This window comes from Copadichromis virginalis, linkage group LG17 (genome assembly GCF_057382275.1).
Source record: "Copadichromis virginalis isolate Kocher_CV1m ecotype Utaka linkage group LG17, C_Virginalis_male_GT1.1, whole genome shotgun sequence".
Classification (NCBI taxonomy): Eukaryota; Metazoa; Chordata; class Actinopteri; order Cichliformes; family Cichlidae; genus Copadichromis; species Copadichromis virginalis.
In genome coordinates, this window is record NC_140634.1 from 2538223 (window position 1) to 2550409 (window position 12187).

The 12187-nt window shown below is 45.0% G+C and overlaps 1 long non-coding RNA gene and 1 pseudogene across 1 annotated transcript; both read left to right on the forward strand.

The window, feature by feature from the left end:
* The first annotated feature begins 5874 nt into the window (after nucleotides 1–5874).
* On the forward strand, nucleotides 5875–6869 carry LOC146688744 (uncharacterized). Its single transcript, XR_014916052.1, has 2 exons — nucleotides 5875–6074; nucleotides 6194–6869. It is a non-coding gene; the product is annotated as an uncharacterized LOC146688744 (long non-coding RNA).
* A 1163-nt stretch (nucleotides 6870–8032) lies between these two features.
* On the forward strand, nucleotides 8033–9584 carry LOC146688745 (E3 SUMO-protein ligase KIAA1586-like; annotated as a pseudogene).
* The last annotated feature ends 2603 nt before the right edge of the window (nucleotides 9585–12187 follow it).

Sequence of the window (12187 nt, forward strand, 5' to 3'; positions counted from 1 at the left end):
TGTCGGGTCATTAATGATGTATGTCTGATGTCAATGTCGTCTGTATGTCCAGTCAGTCAGTCCTTTGTTCATTCAGTCAGCCAGCCATTTCCTCCCTCTGTACTGTTTGCTCACTCCTTCGGCAATAAACATCCACCTTCACCTACCTGCCTGTGAGTCCAGCGTTTGGGTCCTCCTTCTCTCATCCACGACCTCATCCTGACAGGCACACAAAGTGTTTTATACAGCATCCCTCATTTACCTGTGATCTCACACGTTTTTCTACATCTTTGTGTTTTCTATCTACTTCATGTGCTGACTGGAGAAGTCAGGGATCGAACCACCAACTTTCCAATTAGTTGATGACCTGTCTACCTCCTGAGCCATGGCTACCCAGTGGACAGCGGAGATAGGCAGAAATGCTGTAATCTGATTACTTTTTCAAGTAATGAGTAAAGTAAGGGATTACTATAGCAAAAAAGTAATTAGATTACTGTTACTTTCCCTTTAGCACACTGCGTTACTGTGTTACTAAACCGTGATTTTGTTTGTGAGAGTGTCTCATGACAATGACATACGAGTCAGATCAACAACAATATGGAGTGCGGGAGAGAGTACAACCATTCAGTGTTTAAAGCTGGGAAGCACTGACATTATATATATCTATATTACCGTTCAGTTCAATTCAATTCAATTCATCCATCCATCTTCATCCGCTTTGTCCAGGGCCGGGTCGCGGGGGCAGCAGCCTAAGCAAAGAGGCCCAGACCTCCCTCTCCCCAGCCACCTCCTCCAGCTTATCCGGGGGAATACCAAGGCGTTCCCAGGCCAGCCGAGAGATATAATCTCTCCAGCGTGTCCTGGGTCTTCCCCGGGGCCTCCTCCCGGTGGGACATGCCTGGAACACCTCACCCAGGAGGCATCCTTGTCAGATGCCCGAACCACCTCAGCTGGCTCCTTTCGATGTGGAGCAGCAGCTGCTCTACTCTGAGCCCCTCCCGGATGGCCGACCTTCTCACCCTATCTCTAAGGGAGAGGCCAGCCACCCTTCGGAGGAAGCTCATTTCTGCCGCTTGTATCCGCGATCTCGTTCTTTCGGTCACTACCCACAGCTCGTGGCCATAGGTGAGGGTAGGGACGTAGATCGACCGGTAAATTGAGAGCTTCGCTTTTACACTCAGCTCCCTCTTCACCACGACGGACCGGTGCAGCGTCCGCATTACTGCAGCTGCAGCCCCAATCCGTCTGTCGATCTCCGGCTCCCTTCTCCCATCACTCGCGAACAAGACCCCGAGATACTTGAACTCCTCCACTTGGGGCAGGAACTCATCCCCGACCCGGAGTGGGCACTCCACCCTTTTCCGGCTGAGAACCATGGCCTCAGATTTGGAGGTGCTGATCCTCATTCCCGCTGCTTCACACTTGGCTGCGAACCGTTCCAGTGCGAGCTGGAGGCCCTCACCCGATGAAGCCAACAGAACCACATCATCTGCAAAAATCAGAGATGAGATTCTGAGGCCACCAAAGCGAAAGCCCTCCGCCACTTGGCTGAGGGCTTTCAATTCAATTCAATTTTATTTATATAGCGCCAAATCACAACAAAAAACGCCTCAAGGCGCTTCATAGATACAGAGAAAAACCCAACAATCATATGACCCCCTATGAACAAGCACTTTGGCGACAGTGGGAAGGAAAAACTCCCTTTTAACAGGAAGAAACCTCCAGCAGAACCAGGCTCAGGGAGGGGCGGGGCCATCTGCTGTGATTGGTTGGGGTGAGAGAAGGAAGACAGGATAAAGACATGCTGCGGAAGAGAGACAGAGGTTAATAACAGATATGATTCAATGCAGAGAGGTCTATTAATACATAGTGAGTGAGAAAGGTGACTGGAAAGGAAAAACTCAATGCATCATGGGAATCTCCCGGCAGCCTACGTCTATTGCAGCATAACTAAGGGAGGATTCAGGGTCACCTGGTCCAGCCCTAACTATATGCTTTAGCAAAAAGGAAAGTTTGAAGCCTAATCTTGAAAGTAGAGATAGTGTCTGTCTCCTGAATCCAAACTGGAAGCTGGTTCCACAGAAGAGGGGCCTGAAAACTGAAGGCTCTGCCTCCCATTCTACTTTTAAATACTCTAGGAACAACAAGTAGGCCTGCAGAGCGAGAGCGAAGTGCTCTAATAGGGTGATATGGTACTACAAGGTCATTAAGATAAGATGGGGCCTGATTATTTAAGACCTCATATGTGAGGAGCAGGATTTTGAATTCTGGATTTAACAGGAAGCCAAAACAGGAGAAATCTGCTCTCTCTTTCTAGTCCCTGTCAGGACTCTTGCTGCAGCATTTTGGATTAGTTGAAGACTGAAGAATGTTTTTGGTCATAGCGCCCTGCTCTACTCGGGAGTGAGAACGTGTTGTTTAGATCTATAACATAAGGAGATGCTGGTAGTGGTCTCTATGTTTGACCAGCACCATCAAACTGATGCTAATGCTGCAGTAAGGTTATTGTCTATCAGGCTGCTCTTTGGTTTGTTTTTGTTTCACCACCAGTAACAATGACCTCATCTGGTGTTATTAAGATTTTTATTGGGGGAACTTTTGTAGGACCTCTTCCAGGGTCGTAAAATGTTATATGAGACACTCTACTGGCTAAAACTCAAACACCTCAGTCGTGTCAAAGCTGCAGATTTCTTGGACAAATGTCCAGAGTTGCACATGATGGGATTAGGGTTTACAGTTTTTTCTGAATGCTTAAACCCTAACTGTGATTCCTGTAGCACAATCTCTAAAACTATTCAGACTTATAGCAAAACCACTCACTGAGTTTGCAAAACTAAAAGCACAAAAACTGCTTTGCACTCAGTTTGCAATTTTGTAACACACACTTTGCAAAACTGTAGGCACAATTCACTGCACAACACTCAATTACCAAATTTCCAACACACTCCTAGCAAAAGTATACACATGTATGGCTATCATTAACACTAATTTGTCAACTGTCTGGCACACTTTCACATGTGAAAACTTTTTTAGATAATTAGTTCACTTTGCAATCAGCCTAAGCACTACAATACAGGTAAGCTGTGTGTGCGGAGTACAATGGAGGGAGCAGGAAGAGTGAGAAGTAGAGGAGGCCGAGGAAGAGGACGTGGAGGTGAAGAAGTAGGACGAAGAGGACGACAAGGACAAGGAGGAGCAAGAGGAAGACGAATCCATGAGGAGGGTGCGCTCCACTTTGACAATATGGTGCATCTTCAGTCCAATCTTCAAATGTAGGGTTCGTGGACAGACCTTCAGAGACTGAAGTTTGGCCAGCATCCCTTTCACAGTCTTTCTGTTGTGGTGCTGCTTGTACCCAGTTCTGCCAATTTGATGGCTGTTTGAGCAGAAGGGCTACGAGATGTCATCGTTTGCTGGCCCATTCTCACGTGCTCCTACAAATCAGGCTTTTGTTTTAGAAAAGAAAACAGATTGAATATCCTATGATATACATTTAAAAATTACAATAATAGTCTTGCTTTACTTAGCATTTATGAAGTCCATGTTAAAAAAAGAACGATGTTGGCCTCGCTGACCGACCGACCAAAATGCTGTAATCGCGAGGGCAGTTATTGTTGTGATATTTTGATACCATGGTAGCATTTACAGGATATTGCTTTATAGTGATATTATTAAACAGGAAAACTGTTACTCAATAAGGCCCATTTACTAGTTGTTTTTCTCTTTCTCTGTGACCCAAGAATTAATGTGTAAGAATCACAGGATGGTACCAAGGTCGAAAATACCACAGCGATCACTTCCTTACTCCCATCCTCCCTTCTTTATCTCTTAGAAAAAGGCTTGTTAAAGGCCAGGTGGTTTGTTTCAGAATTCACTAATGAAAGAACTCTGTATTCTATGTCTAGGAGTGTATTTCGCTGGGATAATCATAAATTGTAGCTGAACTGATAAACTATACAAAGGATACTTCTTTGCTCAGAGGGCAGGAAGACGCTTCCTTATTTGGTCTGTACCGGTTTGAACTGAGAATCTGCTGACACACGAACCTTTTTCCTCTATATAAACTGTTGTATGATGAATAAACCTTTGAGTTGATTTTGGGAAAGCAACCTGAACAGTCTCTGTGTCACTTTGTTCTCCTAACTACTCCCGACGTCGTAACTAACCTGCTGAACGGCATACCTGTGTCATGGTTCGGCTGTGTGGCAGGCAGGAGAGGACCCAAACGCAAACTCACGGAGACAAAAACGTAAACTCAAAACACAGCTTTAATGCTGGCATAAAGTGAAACACAAAAAACAGTACTAAACTTAAACTGGGGAGACTAAAGTACAAGGAGCCACAGGGGAAAAATCACACAGCTATGAGGGAGAACGCGACGCCGAACAGAGGGAGACGCAGACAGAAATACACAGAGGGTTAACGAGGAAAGTGGGAACACACGGGGAACACAGCTGACACAGATAACCATAACGAGACAGGGCGGGGTGAACATAACACTGACGGGAGACGGGCAGAGTCAAACAGGAAGTACAGAGGTTCAGACAGGAGGAGAGAGCACGGGGAGAACACAGTCATAACGGGCTGGGGAAACATGGAATAAAACATAAGGAGAGACGAGGGCTCACAGATACACAGAGGGGCACACAGGGGGTAAAAGCCACAAAGGGAAAACACTTAGGGAACAACACAACAGGGCAACTCAGGAAACATGGCCTAAATAGGGAACAAAATACAAACATACAAGAAAACTAAGAATACTGGGCCAACATGGCCCAGGACCATGACAACCTGAGTGTTACTTTGAATAATTTTGAATCTTATAGGGTAAAGACAAAAACTCTGCTTATAGGTGCCCACGCCTCGGAGGAAAACCCGATCCACGGATGACCCGGGACGGAGATTTCTTTCAGTTATGAAGTAGGAAAATGCCGTGTGTCTGATGGGGTGTTTTTATATAGGTGGGTATAAACGACCAGGTGCAAATTCATGCTTTCCAGCATACTTTATTGACTCACACGATTGCTGTTCACAATGCTCACAGAGCTGCAGCTCTCCCGCTGCCCGCTCAACATTATCACCACAACAACCCAACCACAGGACCCAGTACAATATTTAATTCGGCGGGGCGTGATTGCGGATGCCGTGCAGGTGCGTCCGCCTCCTCTGCACGGCACCGCAGGCCACGCCCTGCCACAGTGGGCTTGGTTTCAGTTGCCCTCTGACATGCAGAGATAAAGAGCAGGTTGTAAAGAAAAGGTGGAAACTACAGAGGTGCAGTTGGGGAGTGTACCTTTCTTTGTGAACGTTAGGGTGTGTGTCCTCAGATGCTCTTGATAAGGAAACAGCATGTATTCTTTTTATGACTTGTTTTGATGACTGTTGTGGACCCACCTGTAACCCATGTGTCTAATCATTGAGTCTTATTGTTGCAGTATGTTTGTGTGACTAGTAGATAAGGGCTTTGGAGTTGACGTCACGCCGCAATGCATTGTGGGAGCGCGGCACCATTTTCGGGGTCTACGAATCAAAACAAACACACTGTGTTGGATCGACGATTACAAGATGCTTAAAAGCAGCTCAAAAGAGAATGGACTGTATAGAGACCGATTGCGTCCAGAGGCGAAGCGGCTGTACTTGCAGAAAATAGCCTGCATTGGAAATGTGGACCCGTATGAAATACGGCCGTGGAGTAAAAACCCTGAAGACCAACCGCTATTGACGTAGCCTGACATATTCTCGTACCTTATCTGTGGAGTCAGCGCGTACAAGTCGTCATTCAAACAAAGGTAAGTCAGCTCGAGTACTGCGAGTAAAATGCGTTTGATTTCCATCCGAACATTCACATTAGTGCAGCATAAATTCATTCATACATTTTATTTTAGTTTTATACTTTGATTAATGACCTGCAGAATCTCCTTATCATATTAAGTGATTCATAATTGTCACTTTATGCTTTCTCCATCTCTACAGTGATGGCATCCTTGCATTACATACTTTAGGTTCATTTTCTGCAGGCAGGTTTCTGACAGAGAACAGGCAGGTTTACACTATAACCTGCAGCGATGGACACATAAAGAAATGAAAAATGACATGTATGTGCTAACTTTCTAAACACTTTGTTACATTTATGATAAAGTAGATTAAACACATTTGTGTCGGCCTTGGCTCATAGTTCTTGTCTTTAAATGAACTTTGTCTGTGTGTGTTTCAGGTCCTGCACTCTCAAAGACTGAATGAACCAGCATTGCAGCCATGGGTCACTGTGAGCATCACAGGGAAGGTTGAAGCCGCCCGCTGCACCTGCATGGCCGGAGTCGCGGAGACCTGCACCCACGTCACTGCTCTTCTGTTTAAAGTAGAAGCAACAGTGTTGATCCGTGGCACAAGGACTGTTACAGATGAACCTGCATACTGGGTTTTGCTGGGTAATGTGACCAAGATACAGCCAGAGGTTGGCCATAAGATGGACTTCTCCTCTTCAGCTGCCCAAAAAAAAGGCTCTTGATCAAAACATTCACAGACCATCTGTAGTGACAGGTAAAAGGAGCCGTCCTCAAAAAAGAAATCCCACCTGCTACTGTGGAGGAGTCGTCACTGCTATAATGCCATCATGTTTTATCTAGGGGTCTAGATTTATGCCTGTAGTGCACTGCCGTGTAAATAATTTGCATTTACTGAATATGTACTGACTGAGTCCCGCTGTTCAAAAGTTGAATAAAGAAACAAAGTAATTTTTGCCTCTTTTTTTAAAATTAAAACCACTTCATAGAACATCACATCAGTTACAATGATGATGTCATTTATAGTTTACAAATGACAAAATGTTTACACAAAATCATGACAGTGTTTACATGATATCACCCACTACTAACATTACTTTATTTACTGTGTCTTTTGAAAAAATACAGCTATTTATACAGCAAAAGACTAAAGAATATTTAACAGGAGCAGCTTTCATTTTCCCTGGTTTTATTATCACTGTTCACTAAACGCAGCAAACCTTCACCATCTTATCCAGAAGGGTCACCTCTTCACCCTCACATGGAAGAAGTAATCTGATTGGCATGGTGGTATGTTTGAAGCAGGTCCCTCGTGTAGCGCTGGAACTCAGTCACGATGTTTCATCCATTTCATCGGCTGGTTTGCTGCAATAATGCCAAATAATTAGCAACTCTATAAATAGAAGGTAGTTCTGCAAAATCACTCAGTAGGATGTTTGTTCTAATTTGCTATGAGCTCAGAGCGCATAGAAAATAAAACTAAAAGGCTATAAAGAGTGATATGAACATATTTAGAACTTACCGGAATGAAAATGTCCGGAGCACCAACAGATATTTGGAGATGGAAGAGAACTGGATATCAGCTCGTCTCACAGCTGCTATCCAGGCTGGACGCCTTCGTTTGGTAACATCGATACACGAGCTGCCTCATGTTGCTTCCAGGTTGGGGAAGAATGAAAAGACAAACCCTTTTCAAGCTTATTCTCTTGCCGGTCGTGCGATCGAACATTGCAGCGGACCACACAGCAAGAACGAACCATGGCTATGCTTTCGCTCCTTTTTCACTTAGACCCCCAAAATGGCGGATCGGGCCAAAATTCTTTCCACGCCCACCCCCGTGACATCACGCTCCAAAGCCCTATAAGGGCAAGAAAAGGTACAGGTATATTACTACTCATAATAATAATAATAATTGATTGGATTTATATAGCGCTTTTCTAGGCACCCAAAGCGCTTTACAATACCACTATTCATTCACTCTCACATTCATACACTGGTGGAGGCAGCTACAGTCATCTGCTGGTGTTGCTCCACTGTCAACACAGCCATAAACCAGGAAGTTTTAGAGCACTTCATGCTTCCTGCTGCTGATCAACTTTATGGAGATGCAAATTTCATTTTCCAACAAGACTTGGCACCTGCACACAGTGCCAAAGCTTCCAGTATCTGGTTTAAGGACCATGGTGTCCCTGTTCTTAATTGGCCAGCAAACTCGCCTGACCTTAACCCCACAGAAAATCTATGGGGTATTGTGAAAAGGAAGATGCGATATGCCAAACAGTGCAGAAGAACTTAAGACCACTATCAGAGCAACCTGGGCTCTCATAACACCTGAGCCAGTGCTTTAAGTGGGCCGGTACGCGCCGGTACTCAGTACCGCCACTTCTAAATATAGCTCTTGAGAGTACCGCCACCTCTCCATGCGCCCAGAACGTGCTTTTAGCGTACCGGTACTCTCATTTGCACATCTGTTATAATCGTTTGGCTGCGCTGCCGCTTTACAGAGCGCCCTTCACAAGCACGCTTCCTAATTCGTCCCACCGAGAGCAGAGACTACATTACCCATACACCAATGTGTTTTACAAGTGAAAAGCGCATGCGTCGCTTTTGCCGTTGTCATGTCAACAACTCAACGTGGTCCGGAGAGGGTGTGTAAAACGCGCAAACAGCTGCTCGGTTAAAATACAAAAACAATGAACACTTAATATGCTCTCCTGGCTTCAGACTCTGAGTAGTAAAAGAACAAGGTCAGAATCAGAGGACTCGCTGGCTGACACCCCACCAAGCCAGAATGATATCGCTGCAAGTCAGACGCAAGCTAATGAAAGCTGCACTAGTGCCGCAGCCGCGGACGACGGCACTTTTTGCGACGACGAGGACGAGAATGACACCATTTCTACCGACGACAACAGCCGCGTTAGCGAGCATGAGTGGCCAGAATGTTGGTCCCAAGCACAAGTCCGGTATTTCTCCACAAATTACAAGTGGCTGATCAGCAGAAATCAAAAGTTGGGTTGTAGTGTGTGTAGTCAAGTTTGTGCTCGCGTGGACACGCAGCAAGGGCAGAGAGTGTCGCAGGAGTGGAGTGGGTGCTTAATGTCGTCTTTTGGAAGGGACAAGGCTGCACAACAAAACTCACTACGAAAGAAAATAAAAGAGCACAGAGACTCAATTTATCACAAGAAAGCAGTTGAAATAAAAGAGAAGGCAACACAAAATACAATGCAAAAACACACTGAAGATATGAGAAAGGCTGACTACGCTTCAACTTGCAATGTGTTTAGAACAGCTTATAAGATTGGCAAGCATGGGCGTCCCTTTACAGACATGCCAATAGATGTCCAGTTGCAAGTTTTAAATGGTGTCAAGATGGGCAGAGTTTTGCACTCTAATAACTCATGTGCAAATATACTGGATCACATTGCAGCTGAAATGAAAAAGAAGGTAGTCAATGACATAGTGATGAATGAAAGAAAATTGTGTGCGCTCATTGATGAATCCACTACAATAAGTGGAAAGTCTGTGCTTGTCGTGTGCCTGCGGTCAGCTATTTCCAGTGAAAATCCAGACACAATATTTTTTGAACTGATTGAGCTGCAGGGGACCACAGCAAAGGACATCACTGAAGCACTGTTAGGATGTCTTCATAATAATGGCTTTGACCCTCACTACCTACAGGAACATTTGTTGGCATTTGCTTGTGATGGAGCCTCAGTGATGCTTGGGAGGAAAGCAGGAGTTGCTGCGCAGCTTTGTTCCAAATTCCCTTACCTGTTTGTCTGGCATTGTTCCAATCAATTCAATTCAATTTTATTTATATAGCGCCAAATCACAACAAAAGTCGCCTCAAGGCGACTCAATCACAGACTGGAACTGGCAGTTTGTGATGTTTTGAAGGAGGTAGGAGGAATCAACCACTTTAAAATATTCTTAGATCAGCTTTACTCCCTCTACCATGCATCACCAAAAAACCAAAGGGAGTTAACTGAGAGTGCTCACAATGTTGGACAACGTCTCCTTGTGATAGGCCGTGTTTTATCAGTGCGTTGGGTTGCTTCAAGTGAGAGAACAGTGAAAGCAGTATGGGAGAACTACCAAGCTCTGCAGGTACACTACACACAACGGTGGTGGGTCTCATTAGCAACAGGGATGAGACCGACTACAGAAGTGAGGTGAGACGCCTGGCCACGTGGTGTGCTGACAACAATCTCTCTCTGAATGTGGAGAAGACGAAGGAGATTGTTGTGGACTTCAGGAGAATGCACACCCAACATGCTCCTCTGACCATTGACGGAGCGTCTGTGGAGAGAGTGAGCAGCACCAAGTTCTTGGGTGTGCACATCACAGAGGATCTCTCCTGGACGTACAACACCACAGCACTGGCCAAGAAATCACAGCAGCGTCTCTTCTTTCTCCGCAAACTAAGAAGAGCAGGAGCTCCAGCCCCCATCATGCACACTTTCTACAGAGGCACCATCGAGAGCATCCTGTCGAGCTGCATCACTGTGTGGTTTGGAGCCTGCAATGCGTCCTGCCATAGAACCCTCCAACGCATAGTGAGAGCTGCAGAGAGGATCATTGGTGTCTCTCTCCCCTCCCTCCAGGACATTTACAGCACCCGTCTCACTAAAAAAGCCCTTTGCATAGCGGCTGATCCCACGCACCCAATGCAAAGCTTCTTCAAGCTGCTGCCGTCAGGGAGGAGACTGCGGAGTCTCCAGGCCAGGACCAGCAGACTGAAGGACAGCTTCATCCATCAGGCTGTCAGGAAGCTAAACTCCCTCCCGATTCTGCCCCCTCTCCCCTCTTCTCCACCACGGTCTCACTGAACTCTGTCACACACACACACACACTCACTCTCTGACGCACTCACTGGCCTGCTCCAGTCACTTTGTGGAGCATTGGACTGCTTAAGCATTGGACCTCATAAGCCTTTGTTGTTACACTATCTCTTACCGTACACTACTAAATCCCCATTTGCACTATTTGCCTTACTTGAATATTGTATATTGTATATTGTATATTGCATAGCTTTTTTTTGTTATACGTAAAATTGTATTGTATTTATTTAAATTTATTTAAATTTTTACTTTTTAATTATTTTATTTGCATTTTTCTAATCACTAGGGTTTGAGAGTAACGCAATTTCTATTCTGTGTATGTCCTGTACATGTGGCAGAATTGACAAAATAAAGTTGACTTGACTTGACTTGACTTGACTTGACTTTACAAGTGATGCTGCTGATACCAGCAGGGACTCAAGAGAGAGAGCAAAATACAAAGGACTCAATGATGTTCTCACTACTGTTTCTTTTGTGGTCAATCTTGGCATCATGTATGGCGCTCTCACAGAACTCAGTGACCTCTCAAGAATGCTCCAGAGACGGGACATGACTTTGGATCAAGCCGACAGGCAGCTGGACCGACAAATCCGGGTGTTTGAGTCAATGGTATCCACACCTGGTCCCTACACACAAACTGCCATTGAAGCTGAAAGGGAGAAAATCTTCAGAAATGTATGCCTGCATGAAAATCAGAGGGTTATAAAAATCAACCATGGCCAATTTTTCCATAGCCTGGCTGAAAATGTTAAGTGCAGGATGACTCCAACAACTTCCTCGCATGTCAGTAAAACCTCATCTGAAAAGACAGATAGTCACCTCCTCTCAGACATCAAGGTCCTCCAGTCTGACTCCTGGCCTGCATCTCTAGATATTCAATATGGGGATGCAGCGGTCAGACGTTTATGTCAGAGATTCAGAGTTGGGGAGAGGGAAAGTGTCCTAGGATTTAGGGAGTATAAAGACCTTAAAGCTTCCAAGACACCAGCAGCCCTGAAGCCGCTTCTTACAGCTGTCCACACCATTGCAGTATCAACAAGTGAATGCGAGCGAGCTTTCAGCTCAATGAATGATACTTTGACAGATAAAAGAAACTCTCTCGACATCAAAAGGCTTTCAAATATGATTTTCCTGAAATGCAACGGACCACCCTTGGATCAGTTTAACGCACAAACATATGTGCAGACATGGCTGGCACTAGGGAGGAGAAGTGCAGCATCCACAAACTGCGAAGCCCAAAGTGAAAGGAAAGTGGAGCCCAAAACGTGCTGGAGCCTTTTCTAGGTAAAATGATTTGTACAGTATTTCTCATTTTTCATTTGGTGTACTGTGATTGTATTTTGCTGAATCTGCTTTTGTATATTTTTCAGGGGTAAAGAAATGAACCATCTTCAAGACTCAAGATTATGTTCTACTGTTCTATGGTTATTATGTTTGGGTTGCTTCAAGTGAGAGAACAGTGAAAGCAGTATGGGAGAACTACCAAGCTCTGCAGGTACACTTTACAAGTGCTGCTGCTGATACAAGCAGGGACTCAAGAGAGAGAGCAAAATACAAATTAGTTTATAATTTATTTTATGTACA